The sequence below is a fragment of the Artemia sp. Qi Xiang Cuo genome, chromosome 2 (genome assembly GCF_049724085.1).
Source record: "Artemia sp. Qi Xiang Cuo chromosome 2, ASM4972408v1, whole genome shotgun sequence".
Classification (NCBI taxonomy): Eukaryota; Metazoa; Arthropoda; class Branchiopoda; order Anostraca; family Artemiidae; genus Artemia; species Artemia sp. Qi Xiang Cuo.
Window position 1 is genome coordinate 8,996,133 of NC_142795.1, and position 12,612 is coordinate 9,008,744.

General features: G+C 35.1%; 1 protein-coding gene across 1 annotated transcript in view; it reads left to right on the forward strand.

Annotated features, from left to right (window-relative positions):
• The first annotated feature begins 6,703 nt into the window (after positions 1-6,703).
• LOC148954880 (uncharacterized) overlaps positions 6,704-12,612 on the forward strand; it is a 109,406-nt gene continuing 103,497 nt past the window's right edge. The window contains 1 exon segment of the mRNA XM_089099003.1: positions 6,704-6,843. The gene's annotated coding sequence lies outside the window, so the exon portion shown is untranslated.

The following is a 12,612-nucleotide window of genomic DNA, read 5'->3' on the forward strand; positions in this document are numbered from 1 at the left end:
TAATGTGCAAATATATGGCCGAAATTTGTTTCTAAACTATTATATATTTATCCTATTCTATTTTATTTCATTAGCTTTAACCAAACTTTACTTCTTTCGTGTGTTGGATATAATGCACAAGGGCACTTGTGCATTTTATGGTACACAACACTATATACTGTAAAGGGAACTAATAATGGAAACCCGTCAAACGGGTATTTGCAAGAGATAAATGGATGGCAAAGCGTGGTTTGTCTTTGTGTTTACAATATTTAAACTATTGTTTTTTGGGGTTTAGGGGAGAAAAAGGTACCTAGCTTAGGTTAGGTTACGTATTTAGTATATGCTATGTTTTACCCCCCGTCCCCCTAATGTGCAAATATATAGCCCAATTTTTTTTCTGAACTATTATATATTATTTGAAAAAACTACGTTTTTTAAAGAGTTAAAGAGGCTGAGTCACAAGTTCGAACCTTAAAACGTACAGGGATTAGGAGGTACAGTAGGGGGGCTGCCCCCCCCCAACCCCCCACTTTTGCAGCTTCTTTTGTTAAGATTTTTATTTTGGGGGTCTGCCACCCCCCTCAACCCCCGCTTTTTCCCTTGCAAAGAAATGCTTTGCAACACAAATGAAGTCTGCTTTAATTTTTTACTGTAAGAACATCCTATTACATCTCTTTGATTAGAAACAGTACTAAGCCTGTTTGCTGGATTTTTTTACAGGAGATTTTTCCCTAACCGATAACAAGCTATAATGTGATGAACTTGGTACAACCAACTGATTGCAGGCTACATAACTGAAAAAACCTTAACAAAAGAGGCTGCAAAAGTGGGGAGGTTTGGGGAGCGGGAGCCCCCCAACTATACCTTCTAATCCCTGTACGTTTTAAGGTTCAAACTTGTGACTCAGCCTCTTTAACTCTCTAGAAAACGTAGTTTTTTTCAAATAATTTCTGCACGTTTTGTACAGTTTATTACTTATTATTGCTTGACTAACTGTTAGCTGATCCTGTCAGGAGTTAAAGTTGGGGAGCTGCCGCCCCCCAAACCCCCCGCTTTAGAAGATTCTTTTGTTAAGGCTTTCAATTCCTGAATACTCAAATCAAATGCACAATAAGATTTTCTTTTTTCAACTTTTCTTCAAGCATGCGGGTATACGGCATGTTATCAAAGTAGTGGAGACTTATATGTAAGCTGATGGCCGACTGTGATATTCTTCTGGAGACTTCTTTTGAGCCGAAAGATTTAATAGATTGGATTTAAAAAGGAAACTGAGTATCTTTTTTTGAACTTTAAATTTAAGAGATACTACTTTAAATTCAATATATAAAAAATTTACTCTAACGGGGAATCGAACCCGGGTCTTCCTCATGACAGACAGAAATAGTGACCACTGTACTAACTGAGTCTCCTGGTAAAGTATTTTTAGTCTCTGCAATCTATTTTTGACGCAAGCAAATACAAAGTAAAATGTCGTTTTTCGACAAAAAAAAACTTCTGAGAAAGAGCTGGAATTTTTGGAAGCTTGCAGTTGGTCTTGTCAGGTTAAGAGGACTATTTTGATCTAATTTAATACTGAAATACTATGCTTTTAGGAATTTCAAAAATTAGCATGGGCTCTTATGGGAAAACGAGGTTTTTCGTAAATGTGAATTCAGAGGATAATTTTTTGGTCTGAAAATATCAAAAGGCCCTAACAGGTCAAATTGCGGTTCGAATGAGTCCTCAATCACCCGGATTTGTTGCCAACTGTGGCCTGTAGGCGTGGCTGATAAAAAAAAATTGATGAACATTAAGTGGCTATATTTAGTTTTTGGAAAACAGGGAAGGAAAGATCGGATTGAGCTGAAAATTTTGAGGATAAGCTCCCAGGCCCTAGGAAAGCTTATCCTCTAAATTTCAGCCCGATCGTCAAAAGGGAGTTGTGGTGGGAGGGTCGAAACTTCCGGCCCACTTTCCCCCATGAAGATAAAGTTTCGGAGGGGTGAAATTTTGTATGTTTCTTAGTTTGAGCTTAGGCTACAAAATGCGATCACCGCCGTCTCTCTGCGACCGCTAGGACCAGAAATCGTTTAACATTGTGGTGGGTCGACTCTTTAAAGAGGCACAAGTGTGCCTCCTTGATTCATCCTATTTTATTGTATTTCATTAGCATTAACCAAACTTGACTTCTTTCGTGTGTACCATATAATGCACATTTACCTGCACAAGTACAAATTAAAATATATCTCAAATCTCAGGATGCAAACAAACAAACCTGTTTTACGCAGACAGATCAAATCAAAATTCCTGTATGGGGTCGCTATAATACATAAATACCTTTCTGGCTATTAAAAGAATCAACATATAAATATTTTTCCTGTGTGTCGGTTTCATTTTTAAGTGATTTACCTACTGGGCTTGGAAAGTGTCGCATAGGCAAGCGGGTGGGATTCTCCAAAAGATTTGGGAAAGTAATCTTAGACACCATTGAGGAAGGCTCATCTACAAATGGAACAAAAAATGATAGCCGGACGAAAGAACAAGCTTTACAGAGGTTGAGGAAATCATCTCAATCAGGATTATGATTAGTATCGGTGAAAGTTCGATAGAAAAAGACGTCCATTGTATTACACATACGTTGGATAAGATATCTTGCGTAAAATTACTCTTTGTCAAGACATTTTGTCACTAGAGTGAAGGGTATCTGATTAACTTCCTTGGTTGGGATGGAAAATTGACCACGGGAAAGGAGGTGGTGACAAACGAAACTAACCTAGAATGCCTGGTCTTTGTACCAGGAGATGCACATCTGATGGCAGCTTTTGTGTGAAGGATACCTTGATTGGGCCCGACGCCGGAAAGGCTAGTTAGCTTTACGGTCTCCTGTTCAAGTTCCTTGGTAAGTTCAGTTAATTTAATTATGATTTTACATAGCAGATACTATCAATCCAAGTGGCCGTTAAAGAAAGATATGAAAGCATTTGGAATGAGAATAAAGTATAACAAGTCTCAAGTCAAGGGAAATGGGAGATTTAATAACTTCGCCACTGATTTGACACTAGTTGAAGAAATTGAGAAGTCTGGTTTCTGGCCCAATTGGGAAAAGGGGATATATGTTTCTCAAACTGGTTACAAAAAAAGGCAACAAAGCCTTCTAGCACAAAAAAGTTATGACTTTCACCCCTCCTCCCCTCTGGGAATGGGACAATGAATGCTGGCAAATCAATCATTCATCATTCTCGGACCATCGAATCAAAAAATTCTTTTTCTATATGTCTCAAAAGCAAAAAAATCTTAAAGGAGAAATAAAGAAAACAATTTGGCTCACCTTTACCTAATAACACAGGTGAAACCAAGAAAGACCCACATACAGAGGTGAGAACACTTGTTTTCAGTCAAGCAGCCCCGCTGACACTAATCGAGAAAGGTGAGGAAATAAATGGTTGATGGACTTCTGAGTTAAATGACAGAAGAAAAATCTACCAAAGCTAATGAGAATTGCAATCCAAACAATCTACCCAGGAAATTGGCAGATATATCTAGAAGGTCCAAAACTCTTTAAAAAAAGAAATGAGGAGAGTAACGAGAATCTAATTAAAGAATTTCCTTGAAAACATAGACCTGAAAGAAGTTAGTATCAAGCTAGAGAAGACTAAGAAAAAGGACACCCGGGTCTACATAGATAGTGTCTCGAAGGAAGATAGCACTCCCAAACTGAGCCAAGAAGAAACCCTGGACCGTAAACCTAGTAGTTATTAGCCATAAACCAAGGTATCTCAGGTTTTAAGGGTTGATTGAATCAAAAAGCTATGTATATTTTCCAACCTTTCCAAGGCTCAGGCGCTCAAAGGATTTATCTCATCATTCTCCAAAAAGAATGGAAAATGTAGAAATGCATTGAATCGCAAGTAGAAGAAGGAGTACCAGCACTAGGGGGAGTCCATACATGGGCATTGACCTACTAATGGGAGTGACGCAACACGCTCAGTGAATACAACCGGGACAAGATCTTTGACCTCCAATCAGAGGACTAGAATCCTGTGCGAACAAGATCAACGACCGGGACATGTGACATCATCAGATAAGGAAATTTCACTTAGTGAACATTCTCATCAGGGAGTTAGAAATACTGACGGGACAAGATATCGGTTTAACACAATTTTTCTGTGAAACATGTATATAAATTTGGAACGTTTCATAGGAATTTAAAATGTATCTGTGCACAGTTGCCAGAACATGGGAAACGTCAGAGATAAATTAATGTTTTATGGGATTTGAAAGTAGAAACAAAAAAATTAAGGCATCTCAGGGAATGCTAACTCTATTAAGAGATACATTTTTTTTTTGAGGTATGTATTGAGAATTATTATTTTAAATTTCTGAAACTTTGGTAGCCTTGATGTAGCATTCTCCTTCCCGAGCCTTTACCAAGGACACTAAATCTCGTCCAGGCTTTTACCAAGGATAGTAAATCTCGTCCAGGCTTTTACCAAGGACATTAAATCTCGTCCAGACTTGTACCAAGGACATTAAATATCTTCCAGACTTTTGGCAAGGACATTAAATCTCCTTCCCAGGCTTTTACCAAGGACATTAAATCTCGTCCAGCCCTTTACCAAGGACATTAAATCTCGTCCGGGCTTTTACCAAGGACATTCAATGTCGTCCAAACTTTTACCAATGTCATGAAATCGGGTCCAGGCAATTACCAAGGAAATTAAATCTCGTCCAGACTTTTACCAAAGACATTAAATTTAGTCTAGACTTTTAGCAAGGTCATTAAATCTCGTCCAGGCTTTTACCAAGGACATTAAATCTCGACCAGGCTTTTACCAAGGACATTAAATCTCGTCCATGCTTTTACCAAGGACATTAAATCTCCCTCCCAGGCTTTTACCAAGGACATTCATTCTCGTCTAGGTTTTTACCAAGGACATTAAATCTCGTACAGGCTTTTACCAAGGACATTAAATCTCGTCCAGACCTTTACCAAGGACATTAAATATCGTCCGGACTTTTACCAAGGAGATTAAATTGCGTCCAGGGTTTTACCAAAGAAATTAAATCTCGTCCAGACTTTTACCAAGGACATTAAATCTCGTCCGGAGTTTTACCAAGGACATTAAATCTCGTCCAGGTTTTTACCAAGGACATTAAATCTCGTCCGGACTTTTACCAAGGACATTATATCTCGTCCAGGCTTTTACTCAGGACATTAAATCTCGTCCTTCCTTCTAAACTAACTATAATAGCAAAGTTTTACCCTATATTATTAGTATTTTCGTTGGTTGTTTGGTACTATGGACTGAAAATTCTTCCTACAAATTAACTACAATAGCAACATTTAACCATATACTATTACCGATTTCATGTGTTTTTGGTACCATTGATTGAATATTCTCCATATAAACTAGGTCCAATAGCAGCATTTTAGTCTATATTATTAGTATTTTCAAGGGTTTTTGATAGCCTTGATTGGAGCATTTTCCTTCTAAACTAGCTATAATAGCAGCATTTTACCCTATACTATTAGTATGTTCAAGGGTTTTGATAGCCTTGATGGACCCTTCTTCTTCTAAACTAGCTGCAATAGCAACATTTTACCCTGTATTATTAGTATTTTCAAGGGTATTGGTAGCCTTGATGGATCATTCTCCTTCTAAACTAGCTACAATAGCAAAATTTTACCCTATATTATTAGTTTTTTCAAGGGTTTTTGGTAGCCTTGACGGAGCATTCTCCATCTAAACTAGCTACAACAGCAACATTATACCCTATATTATTAGTATTTTCAAGGGTTTTTGATAGCCTTGATTGGAGCATTTTCCTACTAAACTAGCTACAATAACAACATTTTACCCTATATTATTAGTATTTCCAAGGGTTTTGGTAATCTTTTTTCACTCCCAACATTACTTTACGACTTTTTGCATACCCCAAAACCAAGAATTTAGAGGAAAGTTCAAATTTTACGTTCAAATAAAGGTAATTTTCATAATCACCATGATTTAATGCCGTAGTCTAGACCTCGATTTTGTTGTTGTACGCCTGTATATAGAAATATGAATTTTACCTCTTCAAAATGAACCCCAACCTCAAAAAGATAATCTTTTTTTTTGTTTTGCGATGAAATAAAGATGATTTCCATAATCACCATGATCTAGTACCGTATTCTAGACATCAATTTTGTTGTTTTATGCCTTTATATGGAAACATGAATTTTATCTTCTCAAAATCAGCACATGTTTTTTTTTCTGTTTTAAGTCAAAATAAGGATGATTTTCAAAATCACCTCGATCTTGTACCATATTCAAGACATCAATTTTTTTGTTATACGCCTTTATATGGAAAACGAATTTCGCCTCCTCAAAATCAACCTCAACCTCAAAAAACCTGATTTTTAGTTTTACGATCAAATAAAGGTGATTTTAATAATACCCAGATCCTGTACCCTGTTCTAGACATCAATTTTGTTTTTGTACACCTTTACATGGAAGCAGGAATTTCACCTATTTAAAATCAACCACAATCTAAAAAAAATAAGAATTTAAATTTACTTTCAAATAAAAGTGATTTTCATAATCACTGTGATCTATTACCCTATTCTAGACATCAATTTTGTTGTTGTAAGCCAATATATGGAAACACGAAATTTACCCCATCAAATTCTTCCTCAACCTAAAAAAGTAAAATCCATGATAAAAGCTGACGTCAGACAAGTACACAACTAGATAAAAAAAAGTAAATAATGGATATCAGTAACTTAGTATTAGCAAACACTAAAGTAAGAAAACAAAACAATTTCTATCGCTTATCTTACCACAGTGCCTCAATAGATACACAAAAAAGGTAGGAATAGACAGTTGCAGAAATCAAATCTAAGTAAGGAAATTGCTTTGTTTTTGCATTTTAATTTTGTTTTATCATTCTGGATACTTTCAGAATCAACAGGTCGTGTAGACTAAATTTAAAAATTTTCATAGATTTAAGGGAAACCTAATTATTTTTGTCAGTTTCAATCGTGTGTTGAAACAAGACATTACAGCGCTTGGAAATTATTAATGGGCAAAGTATTAAAATTTAAATTTTCTAGCTATTTTTGGGGCCTAAAAAAATTCAATAAATCCAATCAAAATTAGTGATGAAGGCTTGTACTGCTTAAAATATTTCCTGAGTAAAGCAAAAGTTTCAAAACTCAATATAGTGGCCTTTTTCATTTTTACATATGTTAATTGAAAAAATATTGTTTTTCAACTCAGTGTAAGGAGCAACATTGAAACTTAAAGTAACCTAAATTATATCTATGAACGGTGCTGCCCCCTCCTCAAAACCCCACTCTTTACGTTAAAAGTTTTGTAATTTTAAAAAGTATTTGTTTCGGAGGAAGCAACAATTGCGTGTCAGGATTAATTCAAAAAGAATTGGGACATAAAATCAGCCTTAAGCGTAAAAAAGGGGTACAGAGGGAGGCAACACCTTCCCAATATGGAGCAATTTCCGTTCGTTTTACGCCTTTCCGTTGAAAAAACACTTGTTTTTTATTCAATTTCTGATCATTTTTCAAATAATGCCTGGTAATTCCCCCCCTCCCCTCCATGGATAAGCTTTCCCCCTCCCCCAAAAAATATTACTCCCTGGAAAGTTTCCCCGTGCAAAGTTTAATCCCCTAGAAAATTATCCCTTGACAATTCCACAGTCGCTATGGAAAATTTTGCCACGGAACTCCCCCCACCAAATGTAGAAATCTTTAAGAAAATTCCAACTTTGGCAAATATTTTTACCGTACAATTCCCCCAGAATGTCTCCACACATAAAACCAAGTCATCAAAGAGAAAGTAATACAAATAAAACGAAGTTCCTATGTATGTTCTAGCCATGTCCCACCATGTAAAACAACTCCTGGGAAATTTAACCCCGAAGACTTCCCTCCCAGCAAAAAACTCCCTATTATCCCCCCTCCCCCCCCCCCCCGCTGAAAATTTCTCGTTCCCCTGAAAAGTCTGTATACTTTCTATTAACTAATACAATATTTAAATAATGGGCAAATTTCATATCTTACAGCCCTTTCATCTGATTAAATAAAAAAAACAAGTTTTTTAAACTGAAAGTAAGGAGCGACATTAAAACTTAAAACGAACAGAAATTATTCCATATATGAAAGGGGCTGTCCGCTCCTCAACGCCTCGCTCTTTACGCTAAAGTTTTTTATTGTTTTAAAAAATAAAGTTGTGAGACAGAGTCAAACTTTAGCGTAAAGAGCGAGGCGTTGAGGAGGGGACAACCCCTTTCAAATACGGAATAATTTCTGTTCTTTTTAAGTTTTAATGTCGCTCTTTACTTTTAGTTTAAAAAACTTGTTGTTTTTTTATTTAATTTCTGATCGTTTTTTAGTTGATGTAGCTTTTATTTTGTCTCACCGTTATTGAATAAGCAAACAAAATTTGGATAAAAACTTTACTTTTCTTTTGCTAAACGGCTGTCTCTAAATTTTGCTCTGACGTGATTTACAAATTAACTTACATAACGAAGTTCTATATTCGTATATTTTGCTCCTGGCAAAAAATACTAAGTTGCAGATTTTTGCAGATATGAGATTGGAACCTATGTAATAGGGTTTTTTGATACGCTGAATCTGACGGTGTGGATTTTCATTAAAATTCTTTCACTTGTAGGGGATGATTCCCCCCTCTTTAAAAAATCAGGTAAATTTTCTGAGGCTCGTAGCCTTTGATGAGTAATATTACACTTAATAAAATTTATATATTTAGAATCAGCATTATAAGCCCATTCTTTTGATACATCAAAATTCTGTTTTTAAAAGTTTTGATTACTATTGAGCCGTATCGCTTATTTTTTATTATTGTTTTGTTTATTACGTATATGTTATTACGTATATGAGGGGGTTCTCCCCTTAGTCAATACCAAGCTCTTTACGTTAAAAGTAAAAAAAAAATTAATTCACAAACCCCTGAATCACAGAGGCCGTTTAATTAGAATAGATAGCTCTTTCGAAAGCACTAAAAAAAAAACTGGAGTGTAAAGAGCAAGGTATTGACTTGGGGGAGAACCCCTCATATACGAAATAATTTCTGTTCGTTTTAGGTTCTAATGTTGCTTCTTACTTTCAGTTGAAAAAACGTGTTTTTTTTAAATTTAATTTCTGATCGTTTTTTAAATAATTCTTGGAAATCCGGCGCCCCCTTCATAGAAATGTCCCTTACTCCAAGGAAACATCCTCCACGGAAAGACTCTCCCGAGTAGCTCCCTCCTCCAGCCCCCCACCCCACCAGAAATAAATCCTTCCTGAAAATGTCTGTATGCTTCCCAATAACCAATACAATATGTAAACAATTGGCAAAGTTCATAACTTGCAGCCCTTGGGAACCGTGGGGGATTAAGTCATCCTAAAAGACATGAGTAGTAACCGCCCAATTCGTTTAAAACCTAAACGCAAACCTACGCCTAAGGCATGGATATGTGTGTAGGTTTTAAACGAATTGGAGGTTACCATGGTCATTTGCATAGAGGTACCGTTTCTAGAGATGATATAGTAATTTGAAATAACATGAGGAATTTGCTTGAAGGTTTATGCTTTGCATACTGGCTCCTACCAGAATGGTTGGTTATAATCTGTTCTGGTTCAAGTTTTTTCTGACACAATTAACTGAATTTCTATTTCATGACAAGCAAGTTTTTTTTTTTTAGGTTAGATCCGTGTTGGAAAAACCGGTGTATCTTTTTAGTTTTCTTTACATTACATATTAGTAAGAGAATTGAATTCAAAGAGAATAGTTTTTATTTGCAGGGATATTAGTAGAGGAAAAAAATGAGGGATGCATTTACATTATTGGAGATTAATGATGGAGCTAACAACAGTGATGTAATTACTTCTTTAGTTTACGAGATTTGCGAATTTTTGCGAAGAGGTATTAGCGTAAAAGTATTGCAATGGTTAAGAATGCCTCACGGGATACTTAAAGAATGGGGTGCTTACATCAGATACTTAAGAGATTTGACGATTACAAGAGACATTGCTAGAGTCAAATATATTTGGTGTTGGTGATATTATGACCCTCCAAGTCCCCTGAGGAAAGGGTTGCACAGTGTATCGGTATCGGACTTATTATTTTTGGGCGTATTGCTATCGCTGTTATCTATACAGATTTTTAGTTGCTCGTATAAAAGATATTATTCATATATACGTTACTCCTATAAATTCAACCATCAGCAACTTCAAAACTGCAATAAAAACGGCACTTTTGGTGCAATGTCTCAAGTGGAAAAGTTGGGGCTTGTGGACTACCAGCACTTTTAGATTGACGTTTAATGGGTCATTCGAAAGCTAATGCTCGTATCTACGTGATGTTTATCATTTCTACCATCAATAAAAAAAATACTTTTTATTTCAATTATTAATTATATTAAATAAAAAAAAAAAAGTTTTTTTTTTAAGATTAAAGCAAGGAACGACGGTAGAACTTAAACCGAACAGAAATTATTCCGTATATGAAAGGGGCTGTCCCCGCCGCAACGCCGCGCGCGTTTCGCTAAAGGTTTTTATTGTTTTAAAAAAAGAGTCGTGAGAAAGTCAAACTTTTGCGTAAAAAGCGAGGTGTTGAGGAGGGGACAGCCCCTTTCATATACAGAATAGAGTTTTATGGATATTGGTAAAAGTCGTATTTTACTTTTAAAAAGTTCAATATTCGAAGCTAGCTCCAGCAAGAGCTTATGTTAGTAGTGGTGACAATTGAGATATAAGGAGCAATTGCCCCCTATTTTTTGAAAAAATACATTTATGTGGCATTTATACTTTTAAAAAATACAAAGTTCAATATTCGAATCTAGATTCAGAAGGATCTTAGGATAGTAGTGGTGACAATTGAGATATAAGGAGCAATTGCCCACTATTTTTGAAAAAATACCTTTTTGTGTCATCTATAATTTTAAAAAATACAAAGTTAAATTTTCGAATCTAGATTCAACAGGAGCTTAGGATATTAGTGGTGACAAGTGAGATATAAGGAGCAATTGCCCCCTATTTTTGAAAAAATACCTTATTGTGGCATTTATACTTTTAAAAAATACAAAGTTCAATATTCTAAGCTATATTCAGTAGGAGCTTAGGATAGTAGTGGCGACAATTGAGATATAAGGAGCAATTGCCCCCTAAATTTGAAAAAATACCTTTTTGTGGCATTTATAATTTTAAAAAATACAAAATTCAATATTCGAAGATATATCCATCAGTAGCTTAGGATAGTAGTGGTTACAATTAAGATATAAGGAGCAATAGCCCCCCTATTTTTTAAAAATAAAAGTTTTTTGCATTTGTACTTTTATAATATAAAAAGGTCAATATTCGAAACGAGCTACAGAAGGAGCTAAGGATAGTAGTGGTGACAATTGAGATTTAAGGAGCAATTGCCCCCTATTTTAGAAAAATACATTTTTGTGTCGTATACAATTATTAAAACTACAAAATTAAATATTCGAAGCTAGCTTCAGCAGGAGCTTAGGATAGTAGTGGTGACAATTGAGATATAAGGAGCAATTGCCCCCTATTTTTGAAAAAAAACTTTTTTGTGGCATTAAAAAATTTAAAAAATAAAAAATTCAATATTCGAAGCTAGCGCCAGCCGGAGCTTAGGTTAGTAGTGGTGACAATTTATCTATAATAATCACGTTCACCCTTATCATGAAAAAAATACCTAGTAGCTTAAGTTTTTATAATATAAAATTCAAGATTCTATGCTATAGAAAGAGGTAGATAATGATAGTAGTGTTAAAAAGTTATATATAATGAGAAAGTGCCACCTATTTGTGAAAAATAACATTTTGTTGCATATACAAAATTAAAAAATACAAAATTAACTAGTATATCCGATCTACAGCTGAAGTTTAGGATAGTAGTGGTTACAAATAAGAGATAAGGAACAATTGCCCCCCTATTTTTTAAAAATACCTTTTTGTGTCATTTATTCTTTTAAAAAATACAAAGTTCAATACTCGAAGCTAGCTTCAGCAGGAGCTTAGGATAGTAGTGGTGACAATTGAGATATAAGGAGCAATTGCCCACTATTTTTGAAAAATACCTTTTTGTGGCATTTATACTTTTAAAAAAAATACAAAGTTCAAAATTAGAAGCTATCTTCAGCAGGAGCTTAGGATAGTAGTTTTGACAATTGAGATAGAAGGAGCAATTTCCCCCTATTTTTGAAAAAATAACTTTTTTTTGCATTTATAAATTTAAAAAATACAAAGTTCAATATTCGAAACTAGCTCCAGCAGAAGATTAGGATATTAGTGGTGACAATTGAGATATAAGTAGCAATTGCCCACTATTTTTGAAAAAAATAAATATATGAGGGGGGTAGCATCTTCGTCAATACCTCAATCTTTAGGCTAAAGCTTGTTTATTGCTTTCAAAAGAGCTATTTATTCTAATTAAGCGAGCTGTTTGATTCAGGGGTCATTTTTAAAGAATTGGAACAAAATTTTAACTTAGCGTGAAAGGCGAGGTGTTGAGGAGGAGGGAACCCCCCTCATATACGTAATAATTTTGATTCATTTTAAGTTTTAGTGTTTCTCCTTACTTTCAGTGGAAATTTTTTTGTGAATATTTCTAATGTACTAAAACATAGCGCGCTACAA